Genomic DNA, 25,566 nt, shown 5'->3' on the forward strand with positions numbered 1-25,566 from the left:
AACATTTGAAGATGGAAAAGAAAAGAATCTTCAGTCACTAGGCAGGCTGACCTCAGGACTGTCAAGCAAATTATGGCAGTCCAAGATGTCTGCTCAAGAGGATCACTGCGGTGTGGCATGTGATAAGTGAGTGGTTTTCATGGCCTCGGGCTCCTTCCCAGGAGAGAGAGTCTAAGTTGGAAAAGGATTTTAGCAATCATGGTGGGTAAGTGTGACAGAACTCAAATACCACCCTCTTTCTCCCTGCTTGCATGGGGAATGGCAGGACTGAGTCTTCACTTCTAGCATACTCAGTAAAAGATGAGAAAAATAATGTTTCCCAGTCATTCCCCTTCTTTGAGATAAACGTTTGCCCCGGCAGAATGGCATTTTTTTTTTAATATCAGAAGTTTTGCTCATTAAGAGAGAAGCGGGAGGCCGAGGCGGGCGGATCACGAGGTCAGGAGATTGAGACCATGCTCGCTAACGCGGTGAAACCCCATCTCTACTAAAAATACAAAAAACTAGCCGGGCGCGGTGGCGGGCGCCTGTAGTCCCAGCTACTCGGGAGGCTGAGGCAGGAGAATGGCGTGAACCCGGGAGGCGGAGCTTGCAGTGAGCTGAGATGGTGCCACTGCACTCCAGCCTGGGCGACAGAGCGAGACTCCATCTTGGAAAAAAAAAACAAAAAAAGAAAAAGAGAGAGAGAGAGAGAGAGAGAGAGAGACCTGCCAAATGCTTGCCTTTCGGATGGACGTTAGAAACTGGCATTGACAAAATGGCCCTCAGTTTTTCACCTCACCTCAGTGTGTCAGGTCTTTGTATTCAAGTGCCATCAACTCCTAAAGGAATATGAAAGACCATTTTATCTTTTGAGAGACTCTAAACATGGGGCAAGTTTGTTTTATTTCAGAGATTAAAGAACGGGACTTATATTAGGAGAAAATAGAAGTTGAATGTTCATAGTACCCTTGATCTTCTTATGTACAGAAGACTTGAAACAAGCCTGGACTTGGAGGGAATTTTTTAAATCTTTTCTTTTTTCCTGTGCTTCTGGGAGTGATGTTTAAGTTCTGCCATCTGTAGGACATGTGCATTTTAAACCTCTTTTACTTAGAGTTTCAGCTTTTTGGGAAAGTTTTTATTTTTGTTTATGGTACCTAAATAACAGAAATTAGCCTCCATCTCGGATAGTCTCTGCATTATTAAAATGCAGCTTGTTGTGCAGTGCTTTAATGGGCTCTTTAAGGCCTTTACATATTAATGTTATATGCCAAGAACTATTAAAACATTCCAAATAAAACAGATTCATCAGTTAAGTGCTCTGTTTTCCTGTGGTCATGAATGAAAAGGACAAACTAGTTATCGTCATGGTCACTTAAAAAATTGTAATCTATTCCAAAGATGGTTTTCTCGTAAAAAGCAACTTAGTCACATAATTCTGGGGAAGTCCTAGAGAGTTTATTACGCTCTCATTTTTATTCATAAGTTTTAGAAGCCAAACAAACAAACTAAAACAATGTAACCTATTATAGGTTATTTTATGAAATATTTAGAGTAACTTCTTAATCTGAGACAAGTATTCTGGCAACAAGAATGTGGTAACATATTAGTTTGTCTTCAGCTGGTGTGTATTTAAAGATTTTGAAGGCCTTTAAAAATACCCAAGTGCTAACTGGTAACGTCAACCAGGTGGAAGAGAGTGGGGAATAGGGAGGAAGGTAAATACAAAGCAAAATAATACATAATTTTTTGTTGTTTTTTTGAGATGGAGTCTCACTCTGTTGCCCAGGCTGGAGTGCAATGGTGTGATCTTAACTCACTACAACCTCCACCTCCCGGGTTCAAGCAGTTCTCCTGCCTCAGTCTCCTGAGTAGCTGGGATGACAGGTGCATGCCACCACGCCTGGCTAATTTTTTTGTATTTTTAGTAGAGACAGGGTTTAACCATGTTGACCAGGCTGGTCTCGAACTCCTGACCTTGTGATCCGCCCGCCTCGGCTTCCCAAAGTGCTGGGATTACAGGCGTGAGCCACTGTGCCTGGCCAATAATAGATCATTTGATCTAGCTCACTGTTTCTTTCAACCAAAAAAGAGTAATAGCTCCTCATTAAATATTTACTTAAATATTTCATATTAAAACCTTCTTGAACCAAGTTGGCAACCTACAGAGCTGAGCCCTGGGTGCCCTCCTTTTAAGTCAATGTGGTGGAAATCGAGTTTGGCACAAGAGCTGTAAGTCAGAAAATAGCTGCAGCTTCTATTCTTCACTCAGCCTTTCATTAGATGAGTGACCTTAGGCAAGTCATTTAGCTTCTTTGGGGCTTTGTTTCCTTATTAGTAATAATAGAGGCTTCGACTAGTTTCCTTTAAACAGATTCTACAGGGCCGCTGATATGCCATGTTTTAGTGAGACATAAAAATGTAAAAATCAGCCCCTGTCTTCAAGGAAGTGACAGTTTAATAGAAAAGACATCTATAAAAACAAATGCATGCAAAAAAGTGGTTTTGAGACTGTTACAGAAATTTGTATGATGTACATTGGGGGCACCAAAATAAAAGCTGTCAATCCTATCTAGGTTTAGTTGAGAAAGATGAAATTCATGAAGGCTTAACAGATGAAATGTTTGAACTGAGTTTGAATGTCACTATCCAGATAAATATCGCGATGGAAACTATCAGAGCACAGGTCTATAGGAATGAGTCAGCATAAAGCTCCAGGACCTAACAGTGTTCCTTTATGGCTGGAATATAAGTATAAGATAAAATATGCAAAGGATCATTGGAACAAATGGAAAAGCCTTTCTATGACATAAGGATTTCAGAATTTGTGAGACTCTATGACAGGGTTCTAAGTAGAGTTTGTGAACTGTTCATATATGTGTTCTAGAAATATCATTCTTATAAAGTATAGCAAAGGCTTGGCAAAGGTAAGCAAGGAAACCATTCAGGAGGCTATTGCAGAGGTACATGGAAGAGATGATAAAGGTCAGAGTAGTAACCATCGAGTAGAAGGAACAGAACTAAAAGATGTGAGGAAAGTGATTCCTATAAAATCACTGATTAAATGAGGGTTGAGGAAAGAGGAAGAAAGTCTGTAACATCCTTTCAGCTTTCATCCCCCGTGAGTCATTTATTCCAAGGCTGTTAGATTACATACTGAAACCTCTCAATTCGAGGAGGGATTTTCATAAACACACTTAATGGAAATATATTTTTAGATCTTGACAGATATAATGGCATATTGTTTTGAATTCATTGCTTTTAAACTATTGGAGTCATTCTCTTTTTAAAGGGAGCCCTATAACGGTAGTGCAGAATGAGTCAGGTATTAAAGTTAATTTGTCATTTAGAAGACATACCGTAGGCAAGTAAATAGGTACTATAAAGACACCCTGAATCATGTGGTGTTCTGTTAAAAGGCAAACACAATCCATTGGTGCTTACATTCAGAAATTCCATGAGGTAGGTCAATATAAATACCCAGGAGACTCCGAGAGCCAGAAACAAGAGCAGCCTATAAACAGCATCCACATAACCTGAAGACAGAACTCATGCCAATGTTTTCCTTTTTTACTTGGGGCACATTTGTTTCTTATCCTACCATAAGCGCTGTCTTTACATCATTCCATTACTTTCTGCCAAATGTCTTGAAAGTATCTCTCTTTTATCCCATCCCATTCACTCCAGCCCACTGTAAGCTGGCTGCCACCCAGAACATACCAATAAGGTACTTCTGGCAAGGGTCACCAATGTCTCCCTAATTTCCAAATCCCGTGGATGTGTGTCACTCCTCATCTTACTTGACCTTTATGCTATGTTATGAAACTCTCCTCATTTGCTCTCTGTGTGTGACATCAGGACTGCCCTGATTTTCCTTCACCTCTGTCTCCCTTGTCACTGTCAGGTCCATAGGCTCCTCATTCAAACACTGCACTCTCCCTGGGTCATTTCATTTATACATATGGCATCTATATGTAGGTGGTGCTCATTCTTCTGGCCTGAGTCATGCCCCTATGTTTCAGAAATGGAAATCTAACTGTCTTTTGGACATCTACACCTGGTTGTCCCTCAGGCAACTCAAATTCTACATATCCAAAACTGAACCCCTTCTTTCTTCTCCTCTGCATTCCTCAGTAGACTTACGTAGCTTTTCCTACTTCCCTCATGCATACTTCCACAATCCATGCCTTCTAAGCCACCTTTAATCCTCCAGATATGTTGTAGTCATTATAAACTCTGAGTCTTTGCACGTGCTCAGAGGCCTTCCTGATACACATATGAAACATATATATTCTTCATCTGGCTGAATTGTGTGGAACTTTCAGGCCTTTGTGAAGGTGTTCCCTCCTTCAGAAAACTTTCCTGTCCCTAGACTCATGTTGTTCAATGCCTGTCTTTCTTTTGTCATTTTGTAGTATTTTATACTGCATTGCAGCAGTTCTCAATTGCTCAGGTGGTGAGAGGATAGGTGGTAGGAGGATGATTTTGCGCCCCCGCTCCACCAGGGACACTTGACAATGTCTAGAGACATTTTTTGTTATAACAAGGGATCAGGATGCTACTGGCATCTAGTAGGTAGAGGCCACGGATGCTACCTACATCCCTATAATATTCTACAGTGCATAGCACCCCACAACACTGAATTATTCAGTTCAAAATGTCATTAATGCCAAGGTTGAAAACCTGTGCTCTATTGTAATTACCTATTTATTTTTCTGTTTCTCCCACTAGACGATATGCTTTTGGAGAACAAGGACTATGTCGTCTTCAACAATGTGTACACAACAAGTAGCAGGTTGTTTGGCACATGGTAGATGCTCAGTAAATATGAATGTATAAACTGAGTGGGTATGTTGATGGATGGTTTGAATGGTTTTTCATTCTGGCCCAGAGAGAAAACATATAATTTATATGTGCACTGAGGGCAGTAAGATCTGAGGTTTCACTCCTGAAATGGCCCTGATGCCAATTCCACTGTTTGAGATGCTGATCATGTGGATAGTAGGAGGACCCAAACTATGGATGTGTGTCTCTATTTTGTTGTCTGTTTAAGTGTATGCAATTGTATTTATTTAGATATTTACCTGTATTACTTGTTGAGTGAGGCATAACAATGTACATGTTTGTATCCATTCCTAGTAACCAATAATAGGTCTGAGTACCTATTATATGCAAGATACTTCAGCATGCTGTTATGGGAAAGCAAAGTTTGGTTGAAATTCTGGCTTAGTTTCAAAACTGACCTATATAACCCTAAGCAAGTATCTTAGCCTCACTAATCTTCAATATTCTCAACTAATAAGCATAAAGTTGTTTTGATGATTACATAAATTAAAATATATAAAGTACTTGATATATAGCAAGGCCTCAATAAATGTTACTTCCTTCTGCCTCTTCTCCAAACTCTCTATATTAGTTAGAAATTGAACTTGACACAGAAACAGAGCCCTGATAATAATGGCTTAAATTGATAGTTTATTTTTCTCCCACATAAAAGAAGTCTGGAGGTCTGAAATACAGGATTGATTTGACGACTCCTCAGAGTCATTAAGAAATCCCAGCCCTTTTTAGCCTCAACATTTTACTATGCCTAAAGTGTGACCTTGGTACTCAAAATGCCTGTCACTTCTATGTGGAAAGCAACTGACTACAGGACAGGGTGAAGAAGGTAATGCCTCCTCTCTTTGAAAGAACCTTCCAGGTCGATCACCTGAGGTCAGGAGTTCAAGACCAGCCTGACCAACATGGTGAAACCTTGTCTCTACTAAAAATGCAAAATTAGCTGGGCAAGGTGGCTCATGCCTATAATCCCAAATAATCGGGAGGCTGAGGGAGGAGAATCGCTTGAACCCAGGAGGCGGAGGTTGCAGTGAACTGAGACTGCATGATGGCACTCCGGCCTGGGCAATAAGAGTGAAACTCCATCTCAAAAAAAAAAAAAAAAAAATGTGATAACATAAGATTTTAACATTAGTGGAAATGAGAACCCTCTGTACTACCTTTATAATTTTTCTATAAATTTAAAATTATTCCAAATTATAAAGTTTATTTTTAAAATGCAAATTACTGACACACATTGAAAACTTGTTAATTTTTGTAGGGCATTATCTATAGTGGATGCATTTGAGTATAATCTCTATGTGTGTAGGGACTTTGTCTAATTTGTTCCTTGATGTCTCCTCAAGAACTAAAGGAGTACCTAAAGATAATACCAGGGAAGACAGTGCACACTCACAAAACCCCCTCTGATCTGTTTCTGAGTTATCGTGTGTGCTTAGTATATTATTCTGTAAATTATTTTAGCATCCTGACTAGCAGCTCTCCATTTCATACTCCAGGAGAATCAGCATACTTTTTCTCCTTAATTTTCCTAATGGAACATTTTATGAAATATAAGTCCTGGAGGAGATGGTAACCAACTGCTAGACACTTTATTAGAAAAATAAGGGTTTGTAGCACTAATGCTAATCCAAGGAAATTGAAGTCTTTTTATAATCCTGTGAGATTAATAGATCGGGGGTTGAAAACTGCACAGTTCTAATTTTTTATAAATTAGTCATTTTCTCTCTATTAGTGTATAAAAGATCTAATGGGAAAGGTACTTGATTTAAAAACCAGCCTCACCACTTACTACCAAAGTGGTTATGAGGAAGTTTTAAAATCTCTCTAAGCCTAAATTTGCTAGTAAAATTGGAGTAGTGAGACCTTACAAGGCATATATACAGTCCTCTATTAATGAAAATACAGGGTATTTTACTGTAACAAGAGCTCAATAATAAAACGGTTTTCATAAGACAGAGGCTTGTTTTTGTCTCACCTAACAATTCAGAAATGTTATTACAGCTTATTGGGAGTCCAGTCTACTCCATCTTTTTGCTTAGGCACTTCTGGTGTGCAATTATTTTTTACAGGCTTAAGTCACTACCACTTATACATTCCAGATTACAGGAAGGAAAAATGGAGGAAACACACCTTTCTTTCCAAGGGCATGACCTGGAAGTTATCACTTCCACTCATATCCCATTGGCCAGAACCCAGTCATGTGGACCCAGCTAGCTGCAAGGAATTCTGGGAAATGCTTTCTTTAGCTGGGAAGCAATTTGCTGAGCTCATACTTCTAGTATTTTGGAGATTGGAAAGACAACTAGCAGTGCCTACCACAAGTACCTAGAGTAGTGCCTCACATGGAATAAATGCTCAGCAAATGACATTCTCATTAAATCACCTGGAAGATAATTAGTGTGAAAGGAATAGGTAAGGAGAAACGTTTTGCCAACTGTGACTTTTAAATCACTCATAATTAAGGATAGACCTTCCTAGGAAACTATGTTTGCATTTGAAAATTGCTCATCTTCTTGTAAATTAAAACACAGCTTTGCAAAAAAATAAGATCTTCTATTCATCCTAAGGAAAATAAGCTGCAGAAGTAATTTTTTTAAGTGTACTAGTTTTTATATGTAACAACTAGTTTCCCTTCTAGATCAGGAAACTCTAGTAGATTTAGAAGGAACTATGCTTGGTAAAAAAGGAAAGATACAAAGTAAACTGTTACTTATTATTAATGTAGAAATTCTTTTGTTGCACAGTTGTAAATTCTGTAATCATAATTTTGCTCCTGTCTACTCTTTGCATGGATTCAGTTTTAAACTTTTGCCATAATTTGTATTTACATACATGGGACTGTACCTTTAAAGATCTATTTTCATTTTTCTTGGTTTGGTTTAATTGTTTCCTAAGGATATTTACAGTAACCTGCTGAACTTGGACAGTTTCATTCCAGGGAAAGTAGTTTATACTGAGCCCCATTCATGCTAACCTTGCCTAGGACAGACATTCTTACATTCCATAGGCCACAACTCCAGGTTGTCAGCCCCTCATGTGATTTGTCAGACCACACTGCTCCCCAGCTGGCAGCTCGACAGGTTTCAGTTGGCCCTGCTCTTTGCAACATGATGGGTGAACATGATACCAGCTATATTAGTTTGCTTGGGCAGCTGTAACAAAATGCCATAGACTTGCTTAACAAATTTTTTATAGTTCTGAAGACTGAGAAGTCCAAGAACTAGTCTTCAGCCAATTCAGTTTCTGGTGAGGGCTCTTTTCCCGGCTTGCAGATGCCCCCTTCTCACTGTGTCCTTCGATGTTAAAAAGAGAGTGCTCTGATATCTCTTTCTCTACTTATAAGGGAACTAGCCCTATTAGATTAGGGCCCACCTTTATTACCTCATTTGACCTTTATCACCTCCTCACCTGGCCTCCTGGCCTGTCTACAAATACAGTCACGTGGTGGTTAGGACTTTAAAATATGAATTATGGGGGTAAGGGGGACATAAATACTCAGTCCATAATGCTGGTCTTTCTTTCATTTATTATGGTATCCACAAAGAGTGAGTGTCTTTTCTAGTATTTTCCCTATGCCATTCTGGGCAACCTGCCTAAAATTTCCTATGGTGGAAGATTGCACTAGTGGCTTCCTAAACTCTCTTTTTCTAATGAGATCTCTGGTTTAATGTCAGTTTTTGGACCCACAGAATACCTTGGGAGTTATAAAATGTTAAGAAATTAAAACGTGATAAAATGATACTTGTAGAGCACTCTGCATTTTTCTTGCTTACATTATTTCTTGAATCCTCATGGTAATTTGGTGAGAATGATTGGGATGTTGCATTGGCTCTATTTCATACATTAGAAAATTGAAGTTTGGAATGTTCAATGATTTCTCTAAGGTCTTAGGAATAATAGTTGATTAACACTGAGATTCCATTCCAGGGCTTCAAATTTCTAAACCACATTAGCTGAATTTGGCTCTGGAGCCACTAAAATTTGGTTTCAATCCAAGTTCTGTCACTTATTAACAGTAAGTGGGCAAGTTACTTAACTCACTAAAATTTCTCAATCTTCTCTGTGACATGCAAATAATAGAGTCCACCTTATAGTGTTCTAATGAAAATCAAATTATATAATACATAGAAATAACAAAGCATCTGCTACATAGAAAAATGTTCAAAATTGTTGGTTATTATTTTTAAGCACATATCAAATCCTATTCATTAAATTTAACTCTGAATTTATGTTTTATTGGACTTTAGGGTAAAGTATTATTTAAATTATATGAGCTATTGACAGATCCCCAAACACTTTACAAGTTTATAAGTGTTATAAAATTTATAATATGGATTTTATTGAGATATGAGCATCTTAATTATCAACATCTGTCTCTGTGTATATTTATTTATATATTTATTCATATATATATTCATGCTTGGTCAAGCGACAGATTAAAGCAGTTAACAATTAGCAGATATTTTAAAAAGCTATCAGTTATACTTTAAGCAAGCCAGTGGGATTTTTTAGTTATCTAACTTTGGTATGAGGTCATTTAGTTATCTTGCTTTAGATTGAGGTCATTTTGTTCTCATTAATAAAAGAAGCTGTTTGGTATTCTCAGTTTTTAATCTCACACCAGTAAGCCAGTAACACTCAGTATATGCTAATAATTGTGATCAAAGAAATATTAAGGAAGCAAAGATTTAGCTGCTTGAAATTTGGTATACTGAAAAGCCTAATTAATAAAATTTTCAGTTTTTCTCCACATTAGCCAGGATTTAATCTCCATCAAAATACGTATTTTTCTATTAGTCTAATTCTACAAACCCAACATAAGAGGTCATTGTCCCATAGGCTTATGTCAACCATAATGACTGGAAGGTACTCTTTTAATGTTCCCAGATTTATCAGGTAATTTACTGTGTATGTCAGGATAAAGTAACAACATATATTTTAATTTGTTTTGCACATCATTTCTGATTCTCATATGGAAATAATTAGGGAATTTTATGCACTTCTAGATTTAATATGAGTGTGTGTTTATGGATATACAAGTAAGAGAATGTTCAGATTTCATAAAGGAGGTCAAATAAGTTTTTCTCAGGTAGAAGAAACTCTACCAAACCAAGAGTTAAAACACTTGATTCAAAGTTTATTAGCAATGTAAATGTCATTACTTCTGATTTGTGATCAGCTGAACAAACAGTGAAGGGCCACTGTGACTTTCAAGCTTTAGGAACAGAATCTAATGACCTTAAAAGGCAAAAGAACTGTTTCCCACTAGGTATGGAAGTGATTCAATTCTGAGCATCATCATGATTGGCAATTAATAATGCAAATGACTTGTGTTGATCCAAAATGGTTCTCAGTATCTGGCAACTATGAATGTGTACATGAGTGAGGTAGATTATAACAAAATTATTTTCATTCTGTGCCTCATAGTCTCAGAGTGACTGTACACACATAGGCACCACACACATCCTCTAACCATCTTGATTTGGGAGGGAAAGATGAATGTGCCTACTACATTAGTTTGCTTTTGTGTATAATTGTTACAGTTTTAAGATATGGCTTAACTTGTAGTGTGTACTCAGAAAGGAGAGTTACTCATTACCTTGGACATAACTCATTTATTGCCCTTGTAACATCTTTGTTTTCTTTTCCCAACTACCTCTTAAGAGCAGGGACCCTGTCTTAGTTAGAATGAACACAGGCACTGGTTTGTAGTAGATGCTTAAGAAGTATTTGAATGAATTTATAAATGAATTAGAGCTTCTGAATGGAAGTCTATAGTTCTTAAATGTGCAACATACATAAATATACACATTATCTGAAGAATCTATCAATGTGTATATGGATGCACAAACACACATATAATCCCACATTCAGAGTACTGTCACTAGTTGAGGAAAGTGATTAATGTCTAAGGTGTCTAGCCAACAATAATAGCATATGATTATGTGATTAAGTAATCAGTAATTGTGAAGGAAGGAAAACCTATTTAGATACTTACTGATTGCATAATATAAAAAATGGATATATGTTAGCTTAAAAACATTATGAGAGTTAAATATTATCAGCCTATGAAGAATTGTAGAAAAGCAAACACATTGACATTTATTCATAGCCACCAGTATTTTTTTTTTTTAGTAAAGACAGCACAAACCAGTAAACAATTAGTTTATTCATTGTTTTCCTTACTGTGGCCATAACTAGTATTCATATTATAATTTATTAGGAATACTGACACATAATTATCCAAACTTTTGTAAAAAGCCATTATAGTTTTTTCTGATAAGAATAAGAAGTTTTGCAATGTATAAGGTTTTAATACACCCTTAAATTAACTTTATTTTTCCCCAAGATTAATAATTATAAAGGAACATAGGTCCAGTTATCACATTTTCTACCGGAAACATACTGGCATACCTGGGCAATGTTTCTTTTTAAAGTAGATGCTGACACTATATAATTAGAGAATTACAATAATGGGTCTTACAGAAGGAAAGGAACTATATTCAGGTATACATTTGGCATATGCTGTTAGAGAAATTTTATGTTTCAGTGTGAGATTTATGTATCTGATACAATTCAACTTTATATCAAGTACTCTCATTAGAACTAGAAGTAGCTTTAAATGGAAAAAATAATATTCTGCCATCTCAGAAAATAGTTTTGGCTTATTCCCCACTAATTTTGACCTTAAAAAAGTGAGATCCCTTTAGTCCATTTGGGCCTGGGTGGCCTGCTTATTTTCTCATAGAGGGTTCTAAAGCTTCCTGGAAAGTCTTAGGTTTTACTCTATTAGCCCAATGTTACAGGGCTCTTCTCCATGCCATAAATATTCATTTGTGGATAATGATACTTTCTACTGCCTCAATATATTTTCATATTCAGTTTTCTCCTGGATTCTGGATTCTTTATATCTCATCTGAGGAATGCTTAAAGCCATCTGTTATGAGATTTTTCCTCAAACTTTCTCTAGCAAAAGGACCGGTTTTTATCATAACATACTTAATTAACACCTTGATCAAGGAGGTAAGCAGTGCAGCAGAGATTCCTGGAACAAGATGATCAATTGGACTTACCCTGTGTTTGCTGAACTGCCTGAATTTTATAAGCTTATGTGGATATGGCTTAGAGATGAGATCCAAACACCTCCTGCTTCCTGGTCTCTTCCCTGAATTACCTCTCTGTATTATCAGTATCTCTTGCCAGCAGTTTTCTCTGAAGTCATTATAGACTATATTGAATTTATGAATCATGTTCAAATTTGTTAGTCATTAAATATTTGTCCAGAACTGGATATATGATTGTGTGCTTATAGAAAGATGCTCACAATATAATGCAGTAATTATGGTGATGTGGAATATCTATTACAGGAATAAAGTGAAGGAATACTTCATCCAACCTTAGTGAGTCAAAAAGATACTTCCTCTCTTAAAGATGCATAGAAAAGTCAGATTTATGACCATATAGGCCATAATGTAATGACATGATGAAAGTGAAGCTCCATGGGCATGGGTACCCCAACTGTCTTGTTTAGGCCACATTCCCAACATCACACATAGATGTAGCTCATAGGCCCTAACCTTCAGGACATTATGTGTCAAATGGATAAATGGAAAAAAAGGATTTTAAGCATAAGAGTGATGTGGTTCACTTTGGATTTTTAGATATATTGTTCTGGCAGTGGCATGGGACATGGATCCAAAGAGATTAAAACTGGAGTGAAGGAGTCCAGTAATGATGTGAAGAGATGAGGGTCTGAACTAGGGCAGAAGTCAGTCGCAGAGATGGATTTGAGGCGTATTGGAGGGTTACAAATGTAAAACCTCGTAACTGTGTGCCTGTGGGAAGAAAAGGAGAGGCAGGGGGCAAGTGTTGTGGCAGAGTTGCCATCGTCTAATTTAAAGAATACGAGGAGAGGAGTTATCTAAGGGAAGAAACAAGTTAAAGTTTTTATGCAACATATTATCATTTAAATGTGTTCCAACCTTTACTTTTAAAATGAACCCATGAGGAAATTCTAATAGATTTTTAATGAAAATCTTGTAGCACTTTAAAATGTTTAACTATCCCATGGGCATTATAGCAGCACTGGGTCAAGAATATAAACTAAAAACATGGGTACCTCCCTTTTAAAAAAACAAAAGTCTTTTAAGAATACCAAAACACTTGGGCATAACTAACACTTATTCTTCACGCAGAAATTTTGGTAGAGAGAGAACTATATTAATTCTTTCCTCCCTTTTGCTTTCTTTTTTTTTCTTCTTGATATTCTTCCCCTGGGTCTGGCATTCTGCAGTAAAGTAGGCAGAATCAGCTACCACATGGAGCCTCACTCCCAGACAAGTGGCCTTTGAAAGCTTCTCCTGTAGAAAGAAAAGCTTTCCAAGGAAAGGAGCAATGCTTGCAGGCCAATGAGAATTCCAAATAAATAGCATTTCGACTTCTGCTTCTCAGTCTGGTTTTAACATTTGGTGAGGGGCAAAACAAACCCAACCAAACAAAGCGCTATCATTCATTTGAACTTAAAGTTCAAATTATGTTACATTTAATTTGTAATCAGATCATTATAACTATAGTTGAAACATATAATTCTGGTATAGTTAATATTTGTATGAAATCTTGTTTTTATTTTTTTTCTCACTTTTTGGCACTGACTTCTTCTTCTACATATATGTTTTGTTATCGCAGGATGAATAAGTTTATTGTCATATCGCAGAGCAAATTCTCCCAGCCCAGATAAATTTGGCTTTCAGCATGGTTATGGGACATCCAGTTGGCAATACCCAGCAGGTATCTGGATATATAGAGCTGAGGCCTGGGGTAGAGGCCTGAGCTCTGAGTAGCAGTCATTGGCAGAGAGATGATACCCTGAGAGGCAGGGAGACCACCCGGAGAGGATAGAGGGCCACCAGCAGAAGACAGATGTTGGCATCTGAGCAGCATCAACATACACGGAAATGAAAGAAGAAAGGCAGTTCGAAAAAGGGAAAACAATTTGATTAGAGAGACTAGAGGAGGGCCTAGAGAGAGAAATGTCCTAGAAGGCAGGGCTTTAAGAAGTTCAAGAAGGAAGGAGTGAGAGAGCAAGTGAAGCAAGGAGCTTCTCTCCTTAGGTAAAGCCCTGACTCCCTAACATCCCTCCTTCCTTCCCTAACTCTTCAGAACCTTAAGAGAAGGCAGTAGTTAGCTGTTGCTGTGTCCATACTTATAAATGTGCACAATCTATGCTATGTGAAGAATATAATTTCTTCAGTGTACAAGTATGACTTCAGATTAACTTCCTTAGTATTGCTTCCATCTAGTTTGTTTATAGGCTTTGTGGCTTTTAATTGTCTTTTCCTGTAAGTAGCTACAGTTGATTTGACTATAACGCAAGTGCTTCAATATTCATTATTTTAGTGGTTACCCAGCAGATTTTGTCATTGTTTACTCAGAGATATTTTTTAGCCCACTCTGCTCCTTATTCAGGATAGAGCAGATAAATATCTTGCTCAGAGCCAAACAGGGATACTTTAGATTCTGCTTCCATAGACTTTCTACTTTGTTATTTGCACTGACTCCTAAAAAATATTGAGAAGGATAAACAGAAAAGTTCATTTAATTGTACTGAGTTCATTTATTGTTCTGAGCAAGAACAATACTCCCTATCTGATTAGTATCACTTCTGATCTGTATTTTATCCACAGAAAGGTACAGTTTTGTTTTTCCCCAAATAGATTGTGGTTTACCTATATTTTCCCTATTGTAAAATGCAGTTTGTGTGCAGGATTCAAACCCCTTAATCCAGGCCTGAGTCATACTTCTGTTAAAGCACCCTCAAATTGTTAATTTTTATTTGCCCATTCCTCATGAGTAAAGAGTTTGTTATGGATCTTAAACAGCATTACAGTAAAGGAGTGATTTTAAAAGTCGTTCCTTTTGGTTCACAGGATACAATTCTGTGGAAAGAGAAAATAAGATAGATATTATAATAATAATGCTATACTTTTTATCAAGTTGTGTCAGAGCTCATTATTAACCTTATTTTTATGGCATTTTGGCGAGTTTCTTTTTATTCTAGTTCTCGTATTCACTGAGACTGAAATGTAAAAAAATTAAGACTTTTATCCAAAGCCACATAGGCAGTAGATCTGAGTAACTTTGGCATTGCTGACACACAACTTGTCTTTTTCCTCTGAGCTTACTTAAAATATTTATGAAGCCCTTGAAAGCTTTCTCGTCCGTTTTTTATTTTTCCCTTACAGAGTATTGATTTCTACTTTTTTAACTTCAAAAATTCACATAGCACAATTGTTAAAAAGTTCAAAAGTAACTTTCTTAAATTTAGCTTTTAATCTACATTTTTTATTTTTAAAAAGACCTAACTTTACAGCACATAATATAACTAATAAATACAACAAATATTCATCAATATTGAGCAAAATGATAAATTTTACTTTCGAAAAGTTTATTTTCAAAAAAAAAACTGAACCTATCATTTAGTTTTTTGTTTTTTGGTTTTTCTTTTTTCCTGATAGCTGCTGGCCTCACAAAGTATTTTTAGCATATCAGTTTGGTGTTTTGGCAAAATAAAAATTAAAATTATACTATTCCTTTCATCCAAGTCTAAGTGCTATTGCTTAAAATTTTTCTTCTGGAATTTTTCATGTGAAATTCTTGGAGGTTGAGAGAAGATCGTAATTCAGATCTATTAATAAAGATTAATTGCTGCTAGAGATATACTGTGAAATGCATATGCAAAGTCTGAAAAGATGTGTTACAGAAGATATGAATTCGCCATTCCTAAGTCACTTTCTTCAACTTTAAAATATCAACATTTATTATGTTAACATCAAATACTTGAGAACAGATTCTTGAAGTATTGACTAAATCTGAATTCTTGCTATAAGATTTGAAATACCTGAAAATCAAATACAATTGTGGAAATTCTGCTACTTTATTATTTGTTCAATAGTCCTGGTAACTTTAATGATAGCCACATATTTTAAACAACTGATTATCTTTGACAGAGGAATTATACATGAGAGCCTCATTTAAGAATTCCCTTTATTCATGGCTGTTGTTTGTCTGCCCTTCTTTTTGGTGGTACAGAATAAACAGGGCTTAGTGGGAAGGAGAGGCCCGTACAGTCTAGCACACAGGCCTTGCACCCTCAGTCTTGGTGGTAATATGGGAAGGTAAAAACCAAAATCCCTGAGTTGGAGGGGTTTTCAGGTCAAGCTTAGAAATAACATTTCCCTCCAAGCTGACCTCTCCTTCTGTGTTCTTTCTCCGTGACGGGCCCCTCCACCTACCCAAGCTGGAAGCCTTGCTGAATAGTCCACTGGATATTAGTCCTGTCTCCAATCAGTTATCAGTTATCAGTTATCAGTTATCATGTCCTCTTTTGTCTGTATTCTTTTCTCACTACCGCCTAACCTTCAGTTCATACTCAAATTGTCTGTCACATAGGTTACTACGATGCCTTCTGCTTGGACTCCTTAGCTCTATCAGCCTCTGTTTTCCCACCCAGACTTTGCCATGAGCTCCTCTTGCACATAGACATAATTTATTCTCCAAACACTGATGTTCGTAACTTGAAAGCTTCAGCATGGCATGCCCTTATTTAAAATCTGTCTTTGGCTCTTTACTGTCTTTAGGACAATTCTAAGCACATTAACCTGACTTATAGGACCTGCATTGGGGTGATCCCAGCTTACCTCTCCAGGAACATTTCTTACCCCAGAGAAAACTTTAGTCAATACTGAAAATCTTTCAATTCAGGACACCATGCTTATTCTGGCTCCAGGTCTGGCTTTATGTGTAGTTTTCTCAAAACATACCTGGATCAGTTCTTCCTCTTCTCCTGTCATATTCCCTTTTGCCTAGGTAAATTCTACTCTTCAGGTTTTCAGCTTGGACCTTACTTTTTCAAAAAAGTCTTACTGGACACCTATGAAAGAATTATGTACCCTCAGCATATCAGTATCTTTCCTATTGCCTCATTATCACTCTGTATCGTAAATGTCTGTGTGTTCAAGTGAACCCTTCAGAAGGCAGTTAGCTCCATGAAGGCAGGGACTGAAAGTTTCTGGTCCATCATTATATACTTAACACCTAGTACACTATTTGGCTTTTAGCCATCATTGAAAGTCAGTTGGATGTTTGAATACTTGGATTTTTTTATTCATAAATATCTGAGAAGGCCAGGTATTATTTTAGAATTCCTAGACACCTCAAAGTTCTGTGCCAGAACATGGAAGCACAAAGTGGCTCCTGGTCCACCTCCTGTCCTGTTCAACAAGAAGGTAGACACCCTAGTCCTCACTGCCAACCTCCAACTACGTTTTCTGAAAATAGCCACCCTAAGGCCACTCCCAGGCCCACACAGGTGTTGCCCACCTCACAGGAAGGGATCTGGAAAAGAGACCTACACAGGACTTGGAAGTAGTCCGAGGGCCATTAGGGCATGGACTTACAGAATCCCAGGAACCCAGCATGTGGTCTAGAAGGAGGGGTAGGGAAGGCATAGACAATGTGGGCCGATCTCTTTGGCCTAAGAACTGGGTAGGAGGGTTGTGTCTAAGAGCTCTACTACAAGCAGGAGATGATCTGGACTTGTTCTAGAGATTGTACTCCTAGTGTATATTTGTGAAAGTGTAGCATTAGCAAGAACTGTCTAATATTGTGTTTGTAAAACCCCATCTGAAAATATGAATAGAACTTAAAGGTTGTAACTGAATCTTTGCTAACTAACCTTTTAATTGTTTGTATTTCAAGACCACATGACTCTCTGTTCTGTCGTGTTCTGGGAAGCAGTTTCAAGTACTGATTAAGAGCACAATGTGGAAAGCCAAAACAGGGCTATGAGTTGTGAGCTGGATTTTGTTCTCAGTTGTCCCTTTGCTGACTATGGAGCCCTGGGCAGAGTGCCTCATCTGCTGAATTGAGGTAATCATCCTTCGGGCTTGCAATGAAAGTATGTGAGGTTAGAGTCTTAAAAAGGCTTAGCTTAAGTAAATGCTCAATAGATCACAGTGCTGTCATCATCATCATAATCACTGTCATTATTTTTACAGCTGTTATTCCTCATTGTCCATAACTATTGTGATGACCTTGGGCAAGTCACATAACCTCTCAGAACCTCAATTTCTTCCTCCATAAAATGAGATGTTTGGAGCAGAGAATAACGAAGACTTTGTCCAGTTAAGAGCAAGGACTTTCTGGAGTTCTTTCTCTTTCAGTGTACACTGAACTTGAACTTGACCCCACAAGGTGTGTTTAAGTTGTTCATGGAAGTTAGCTACTATGCATGTAATATCACTATATATTCTACTTTAATCAAATGTGGTACGCAAAAACTGAAAAAACCTGGATTAAATATGCAGTTTATGAAACAAGTGTTTGCTTTATAGAAAGATTCATTGTAGAGTCCCTTTTACTCGCAGACTCTTCTAGTACATTAAAAATAAAATTTGATTTAAAAAAAGAGATTCGGTTTGTTTGCAACTTTTCAGAAACATATGCGGACATTTTTAATCCCTTTGAATCACAGAATCCCTTGTGAATTGATTAACTCTGATTCCTCTCTCTGAGAAATAAGCATGGTTGCAAATATTTGCATACAATTCCTGGACAGGGGGTGGTCCATGGATCCTAATTTAAGAATCCCTGGCATAAAGCCAAAATAAAGAGAAAACCAATAAAAACGGAATATGTTGAGGATATTATAGGCATTTCTAAATGCCAGCCTCCAAACACCTGGCTCTCTTCAGAATCAGAGAAACAAAGAGAGAACTACCATTTATTGAACGCACACTGTGCCAGACACTATGTTAAGCATTGTATAAGTGTCCTTCCCCTTCCAAATCTAAAAAAATACAGGTATTATTTCTGATGAGAAAATTGAGGCTCAGAGAATAAGCACTTCTGCAAAGTCTTTTCACTATTAAATGGTAAAAGCAAAATTTGAACTGGGGTCTGACTCTAAGGCTACATACACTGTGATAAAAGGCCCTCAGTTCCTTCACATTTATTCCCAAGCCCCCAAAATTTTTATTAAAGAATAGATCACAGAAATGTACAGATTTTTCTGCCTTAGTGAACTCACAAAGGAACCAGCTTCATGTTGACAGCCCATCCTTTCCCCCTCCCATGTTCTGTGCCATCAGAGCTCAGAGGACTTGTAGGAATTGCATGTTGGTGTTGGGATGGGGCAGGGCAGCAGAGAGCTGAGAGATGATGGACTCTCTTGGCTGGACATGATTCAAAAGTTCTGATCCCCTACGTGCCCAGTAAAGTTTTCCAGCTGACATCTGTATTAAAGAGTTGTCAGCTGAGGAGCAGAGAAGTGTCCAGTCAGACTCAGAATACCTCATTTGCCAAGTATCACATGAGAATAGTGAGGACAGGCCCCATTTGGAAAAGACCTGCTTCTAGGAAGATTTATTACATAGGGGTCAAGTTGCATAACATGGGATATGGTCAGGATAGTCAACTCCTCCTTGACTCATTCACATTTCATAAGACAGCTAATCTCTTCAAAAAGGAGGGACTAAATGAGGAAATAAATGAAGGGCCTTATATGAATGACAGAACAACCTAAGTCTTATTTGGAATTCTTTCTTGGACTATGTCTATAACCTTGGTGCTATAAGCCAATATTGACCTTTCTTCATAAACAGCTTGACCCAATACTGTGCAGAAAGCACTGTGCTTTGCACACTTAAAGACCTTATATATTAAGGTGAGTTCTGTGTCCTCATGTTATAACCTGTGAAAACAGAACATTTGTGGTGATTTGGGAATATGCTCACAAATACATTTTTTGTTTCAAGTCATTTTAAGATATGCTATCTTATCACCTCAGCCTTCACAACGTGTCCTAGAAAATTATGCTGTTTTCACAGTGATATTAAAGGCACCGTGAGATTTGGTATTTGATTTAGATTTTCCTCATGATTTCCCACATGATATAGAACTGCTTCATAAAGTTACTTGCTGTGAAGTATTTCAGAGCCTTATTTGGCAGTAATCAAGAAGATACTACTTAAGAATGTTTAAGAGTAAAATATGCATATTTAGGAGTAACTGACATCTGATAAGCAATTTTGCTTTTATGCTGTGGATGGCACAAGAGATATTTTACTAGTGTAAAAATGATACCTCCTTATATCAGCAAGGCAGCATAACATAGTGGTAAAAGTATGGGCTCTAGAGCCAAACTACATGTGTTTGAACTGAACCCCAGCTCTGATGCGTGTCTTCTTCAGGATCTTGGGGAAGATATTTTGTCTTTCTGTGCCCTGTTTCCTCATGTAGAGAATGCAGGCAATAGCAGGTTCTTCCTTTACTGTGTTAATTTGAAAATTAGGTGAATTAATATACTTAAGTGTATAGAACAGTGTTGGTGCATAATAAATGTTATGTAAGTGTCAGACATTGTTATACAAATGAGTAAAGATGACTAATAAACTCTAGGTGTTAGATGGTTTAGAAAATAAGTTAGTTTATCCTCAGTTTAGGATAAGTCTTTAAATAGAGTTTTTCTTATCTTGGTCTTAAGAAAGTTTTAACTAGGACCTCTGCCATTCCTTCCATCTTCTTATATCAAATCTGAATATCAATTAATGGCTTCACTGACATCTGTGGGCTGAGGATCTTCATGTACCTGTGAATAGAAATGTGTAGTAAGTTTGATAGATTTCAATTTGACAGATTGAATAAATACCATTTCTCACACATACTCAACATATTTTTGCCAAATGTATGTCAACCCTACTGTGATAATGAAATACCACTGTACTTTAAATGTTGCTAACTTCATAACAGCTTTGAATATGGTCAGTGAATACCGAGAGAAAAAATAACACTAATACTATGTGAGAAGTCCTTGAAACCATTTGATGCTAAAATAGTATCTTCACATTTGAAAATGCTGGAAAAGTGTGGTCATTCATTCATTCCAAATATGTATTGAGTACCTACCATAGGCCTGGCCCTGCTCTAGAAACTGGGAATAGAGTTGTTACCCTTGTGGAGATGATGTTTTAGTAAGAGGAGATAATGAACAAGTAAATGAGTAAAACATGGTCATTTTAGAGACAAATAAGTGCCATGAAGTAAATAAAACAGAGCAGTGTAATAGAGGGAGGGGCTCACTGAGGTGATAACTGAGCTGAGGCACAACTGAAATGGGAGCAGCGAGTTTCATGATGAGGGAACAGCAAAGGCAAAAGCCTGAGATAGAATGAATGTGATGTGTCTGGGAAAGAGAGAGGAAGGAAGCTTAGATCTTGGGGCCTGGGGAGGAGAGGCAGTACTCGGTGAGGTTTTGGAAGTAGGCAGGGGCTTAATTAAACATGTGTTGACTATAGGCCATAGCAAGGGGTCTGATTTTATTCCAGGTGCTGTGGGAAGCTGTTCCACTGGAGTGACATGATCAGATTTGTATTTTTAAACAGTTTGCTTGGCTGCTGTGTGAGAACCAAATGTCAGAGACCATAAGTGGTCCCAGAAAGATCCCTTAAGAGCCATAAGATCCCTTAAGAGCCCTTAAGATCCCTTAACTGCAGTTCACACAAATGTTGGTATCTCAGACTAGTATGTGACAGTGACATGGACGGAAGCAGGAAGATCTGCAGCCTATGTTGGAGGTGGAGACAACAGGACTTCCCAATAGTCTGGATGTAGGTGGAAGCTAAGGAGGAATCAAAGAGTCACATATTTTAAGGTCTTGCTCAAGTCCTGCCTTCACAGTGAAACTTTCCACAGCTCTTCTAGCCCACTTTTGTCTCTCCTTTGATTGCAGTGGCTGTTGAGCTGACAATATGTGCAAGGCATTGTTCCTGGTGCTTAGAATACATTCGTGAATGAAACAAAGCTTCCTGCCCTGTGGATGTTATGATCTGTCCTGTACCACTTCTATATCTGTGCCACTAATTTACATTAAATTTTATGTGTCTTTGTATTAGTCTCTAATTGTTTTTGGATATATTATTTTTGTTCTCTAAATAGAAAAGCACCTTTAGGACCAGTGACCTCAGTTTTCAATTTACTATAATGTCTAGCTTAGTGATGGTGGAAGCAAAAGTAACAGTGAAAATATGTTTGTGTTTTTTCCCCCCACAGATAGCTTGTTTCTAGGTTTGCCTGCTGCTTTAAATAAGTAAACTTGTGAAAATCCAAAATTGCAATTCAGATGACTAGAAGGGCCATAATTTTTTCATTAAAAAAGATTATGGGCCTGGCACGGTGACTCAGCGCCTATAATCCCAGCAATTCGTGAGGCTGAGGCGGGTGGACCACTTGAGGTCAGGAGTTCGAGACCAACCTGGCCAACATGGTGAAACCCTGTCTCGACTGAAAATACAAAATTAGCCAGGCGTGGTGGCTGGTGCCTGTAATCTCAGCTACTCGGGAGACTGAAGCAGGGAGAATCACTTGAACCCAGGAGGCGGAGGTTGCAGTGAGTCGAGATCACACCACTGCACTCCAGCCCGGGTGACAGAGTGAGACCCCGTCTAAAAAAAAAAAAAATTACTCACTCAAGAGTTACTCTAAAGTAACAGTTCCCCTCCCCAGTGAATGTTATTAAAAATTTGTCAACAAGTCATTATGCATTTGTCAGGGGGATTCGGATGCAGGAACTGAAGCTGAAGAATCAGAAGCCATAGTCCATTTAAAATTAATCCAAAGTGAAGACATGAAAACTATAATTTAGAATTGTAAATTAAAAATTAAATTATTTCTGAGTGTTCGAATATGTGGACTTTATAGTCCATTTTCTACATTTACAATTTATAATCGATAGTTATAAATTAATTCTTTAACCAGGTCACATTCATCCTGGCAATGAAAAGTAACCATTCGAATACACAACTAAGTTGGCTTCAGAATATGGCTTTCTGAGTATGTCTTAAAATATAAAAAAGAAAACAAAAGTCACGGCTTTATGTTTTGCAAGGAAGACTGAGTGTCTTCATAAACACTCATAGGCTATTGACTCCTTTTCAAGACCCCTTATAGTAGGGTTGGCATTGAGGTGCTATTGCTAATGCAATGCTGTATCTTACACAGCTGTCCTGCAGGTTAATTAAGCTTTTGAGCTTAATTAATTAAGCTTTTGACTATCCCAGGAATTATTATTTCCATGAAAAATGCTTCCGGATTCTAGAGTACAGCCTTTAAGCCAAAATTAGGAACATACTTCATTTATAAGAGGTCTTAAACTTGTTTCTGTAATTCTCATAATCCATGTACTCTTTGAAGATGATCATAATTATCAATGAGCAATAAAACCTTTAATCAGGTTGTATGCAGCAGCACAGTTCTTATATTAAAAACACAGATGCCCTTCCCTTACGCCTACATTCACTCAACACATTCATTAAGTGCGTTCTCTGGGCAGGGCCCTAGACAAACAGCAGTAAATTAAATCTGGTCTCTAAGCCAGAAGAGCTTAGAACTCTTTGGGGAAGAAGACACATGCACAAGTAATACACAATCAACAGTCTTAAGTGCTGTAATGGAGATGTAAATAAAATGCATTGCAGGTTATCAACAGTCTTAAGTACTGTAATGGAGATGTAAATATAATGCATTGCAGATTCTGAGGAAAGCAAAATGCTTTCTTCTGAAAAAAGAGGGAAGGCTTCCTGGAAGAGATAGCATTTAAAGTGTCACTTGAAAATGGAGAGAATTTAAAAGGAGACAAAAAGGGAAGAGCATCCTGGAAGGCATGACGGCATGAAAAAAGTGATAGAACTCAGAAAGTGTGTATGTACAAGAACCAGCTAGTGCTTCATGCAGTGAACATTCCTGTAGCAATTACCAAGTGTAAGGCAATGCCTAAGGGGCCAGAGACAAAAAGAAAAATAAGATATGGGGCCTGCCCTTGAGAGAGAATTTGGTTTAATAAATCTTATAAAGTGTGAGAAAACAGTTTTCATTTAAGTTTGAGGATAGTGTTGGATGCTGAACTGTGGCATTGGAATTGGATTCTATGGTGATAGTAGTAATAATGCTCACCATTCACTAAATCCTTCAGTTCTCTAGCCACCATGGTAGGAATTTACGTGTATTATTTCCTTCAGAGCTCCTCAAGAGATATGATTACTATTTTATTCCTGCTTGTCAGCTGAGAAAATTGGGGCTAAGTCAATTAATTTATGTAATGTTTCCTAGCTGGTGAGTAGCAGAGATTTAAACAGGTGTATGGTATTACAAAGCCTGTAACTCACTGAGGGGAGCCGCAGGAGATGTTTGAGTAGGATAATGATTGATTTAAGCTGTTCTTCTTAAGAATTCATTTGAAGGCCGGGCGCGGTGGCTCAAGCCTGTAATCCCAGCACTTTGGGAGGCCGAGACGGGTGGATCACGAGGTCAGGAGATGGAGACCATCCTGGCTAAAAAAAACTAGCCGGGCGAGGTGGCGGGCGCCTGTAGTCCCAGCCACTCGGGAGGCTGAGGCAGGAGAATGGCGTAAACCCGGGAGGCGGAGTTTGCAGTGAGCTGAGATCCGGCCACTGCACTCCAGCCTGGGCGACAGAGTGAGACTCTGTCTCAAAAAAAAAAAAAAAAAAAAAAAAAAAAGAATTCATTTGACTATAAGGGTAATATAATGATAAAGGAATTATGCTTGTGAACAGCTAATGAGGACCTAAATGAAGGTAATGGCAATGGGTATGAAAAAGGAAACGAGGTGACAGATGTCATAAAACTAACTAGATTCAGGGACAAGGAAGAGGGAGAAGTAATATACAGCTTCAAGTTTTAGAGTCTGCATGTGACGAAGTAAAGACCAGCAGAGAAGAAATATACTTTAGGGAGTGAGGTGAGGGGATAGGGGCAGGGAGGCTGGGATAAGTAGTTTAAATTTGTACAATCAAACTTGAGGTGCCAATGGGATGCAGGTGGGAGGGAAAATGCAAAAGTTGAGGTTAGAAATACAAAAGCTGAGCTTGGAAAAGAGGTAATTTAGAAATGGGATTATATTCTACCAGTGGTAGAGAGGTCAAGGAGGACTGATAGAGGCCTTCAGAACCCTAGTTTTATTTTGCTAGAGAAATCATAAGCCAGATTACAGTGTTTATAAAGTGAGGGGATAATAAAAAACAAAAACAAAGGAAGGGTTGGCTACTCTAAAAGAAGTTAAAAGGTAAGAGCAAGTAGTTGGTAGACTAAGACACTAACAAGAATGAAGCAAGTTTTGTTTCCTTGAGAATGGACGGACTAAAGAAAGATGATGATTGATAGGGTAAGGTCTTATAGAGAGGGCAGGGCTGCATTAACTCAAGGTGATGACTTAGCTAGGTAAGAGATGCCTGGTGCCTCCTTTGGATCCATCCAAGCTCTTCTCATCTTTTAGATAACCACTTAAATGTCACCTCTCTGTGGAGCCTCAGTCTCTCCTGTAGTTTTCCCCATAGAGGCTTAAGTGTTCCTTATCCCATTCTCCCACTGCTCTTAGTACATACCTGCACTATGGACCACTGGTTCTCAAACATCAGCATGTTTCAGGTCATGTAGGGGGCTGCCTAAAACACAGATTACTGGGCCTCATCCCCAGCATTTATGATTCTGTAGATCTGGAGCGAGGCCTCAGAATTTGCTTTTCTGACAAGTTCTCAGGTGATGCTGATGCTGCTGGTCTGAGGACCACACTTTGTGTACTACTGAACTAAACTGAAAATACGTGAGGTGTACAAATAAAGAGCCTGGGAGTTCAAGGATGCACTAGTATTCCAGATCTGGAAATGTTCTAGA

The 25,566-nt window shown here is 37.9% G+C and overlaps 1 protein-coding gene across 4 annotated transcripts in view; it reads left to right on the forward strand.

Annotated features, from left to right (window-relative positions):
• ZNF385B (zinc finger protein 385B) overlaps positions 1-25,566 on the forward strand; it is a 423,520-nt gene that overhangs the window by 268,981 nt on the left and 128,973 nt on the right. The gene's annotated exons all lie outside the window — the stretch shown is intronic.

This window comes from Macaca thibetana, chromosome 12 (assembly GCF_024542745.1).
Source record: "Macaca thibetana thibetana isolate TM-01 chromosome 12, ASM2454274v1, whole genome shotgun sequence".
Lineage (NCBI taxonomy): Eukaryota > Metazoa > Chordata > Mammalia > Primates > Cercopithecidae > Macaca > Macaca thibetana.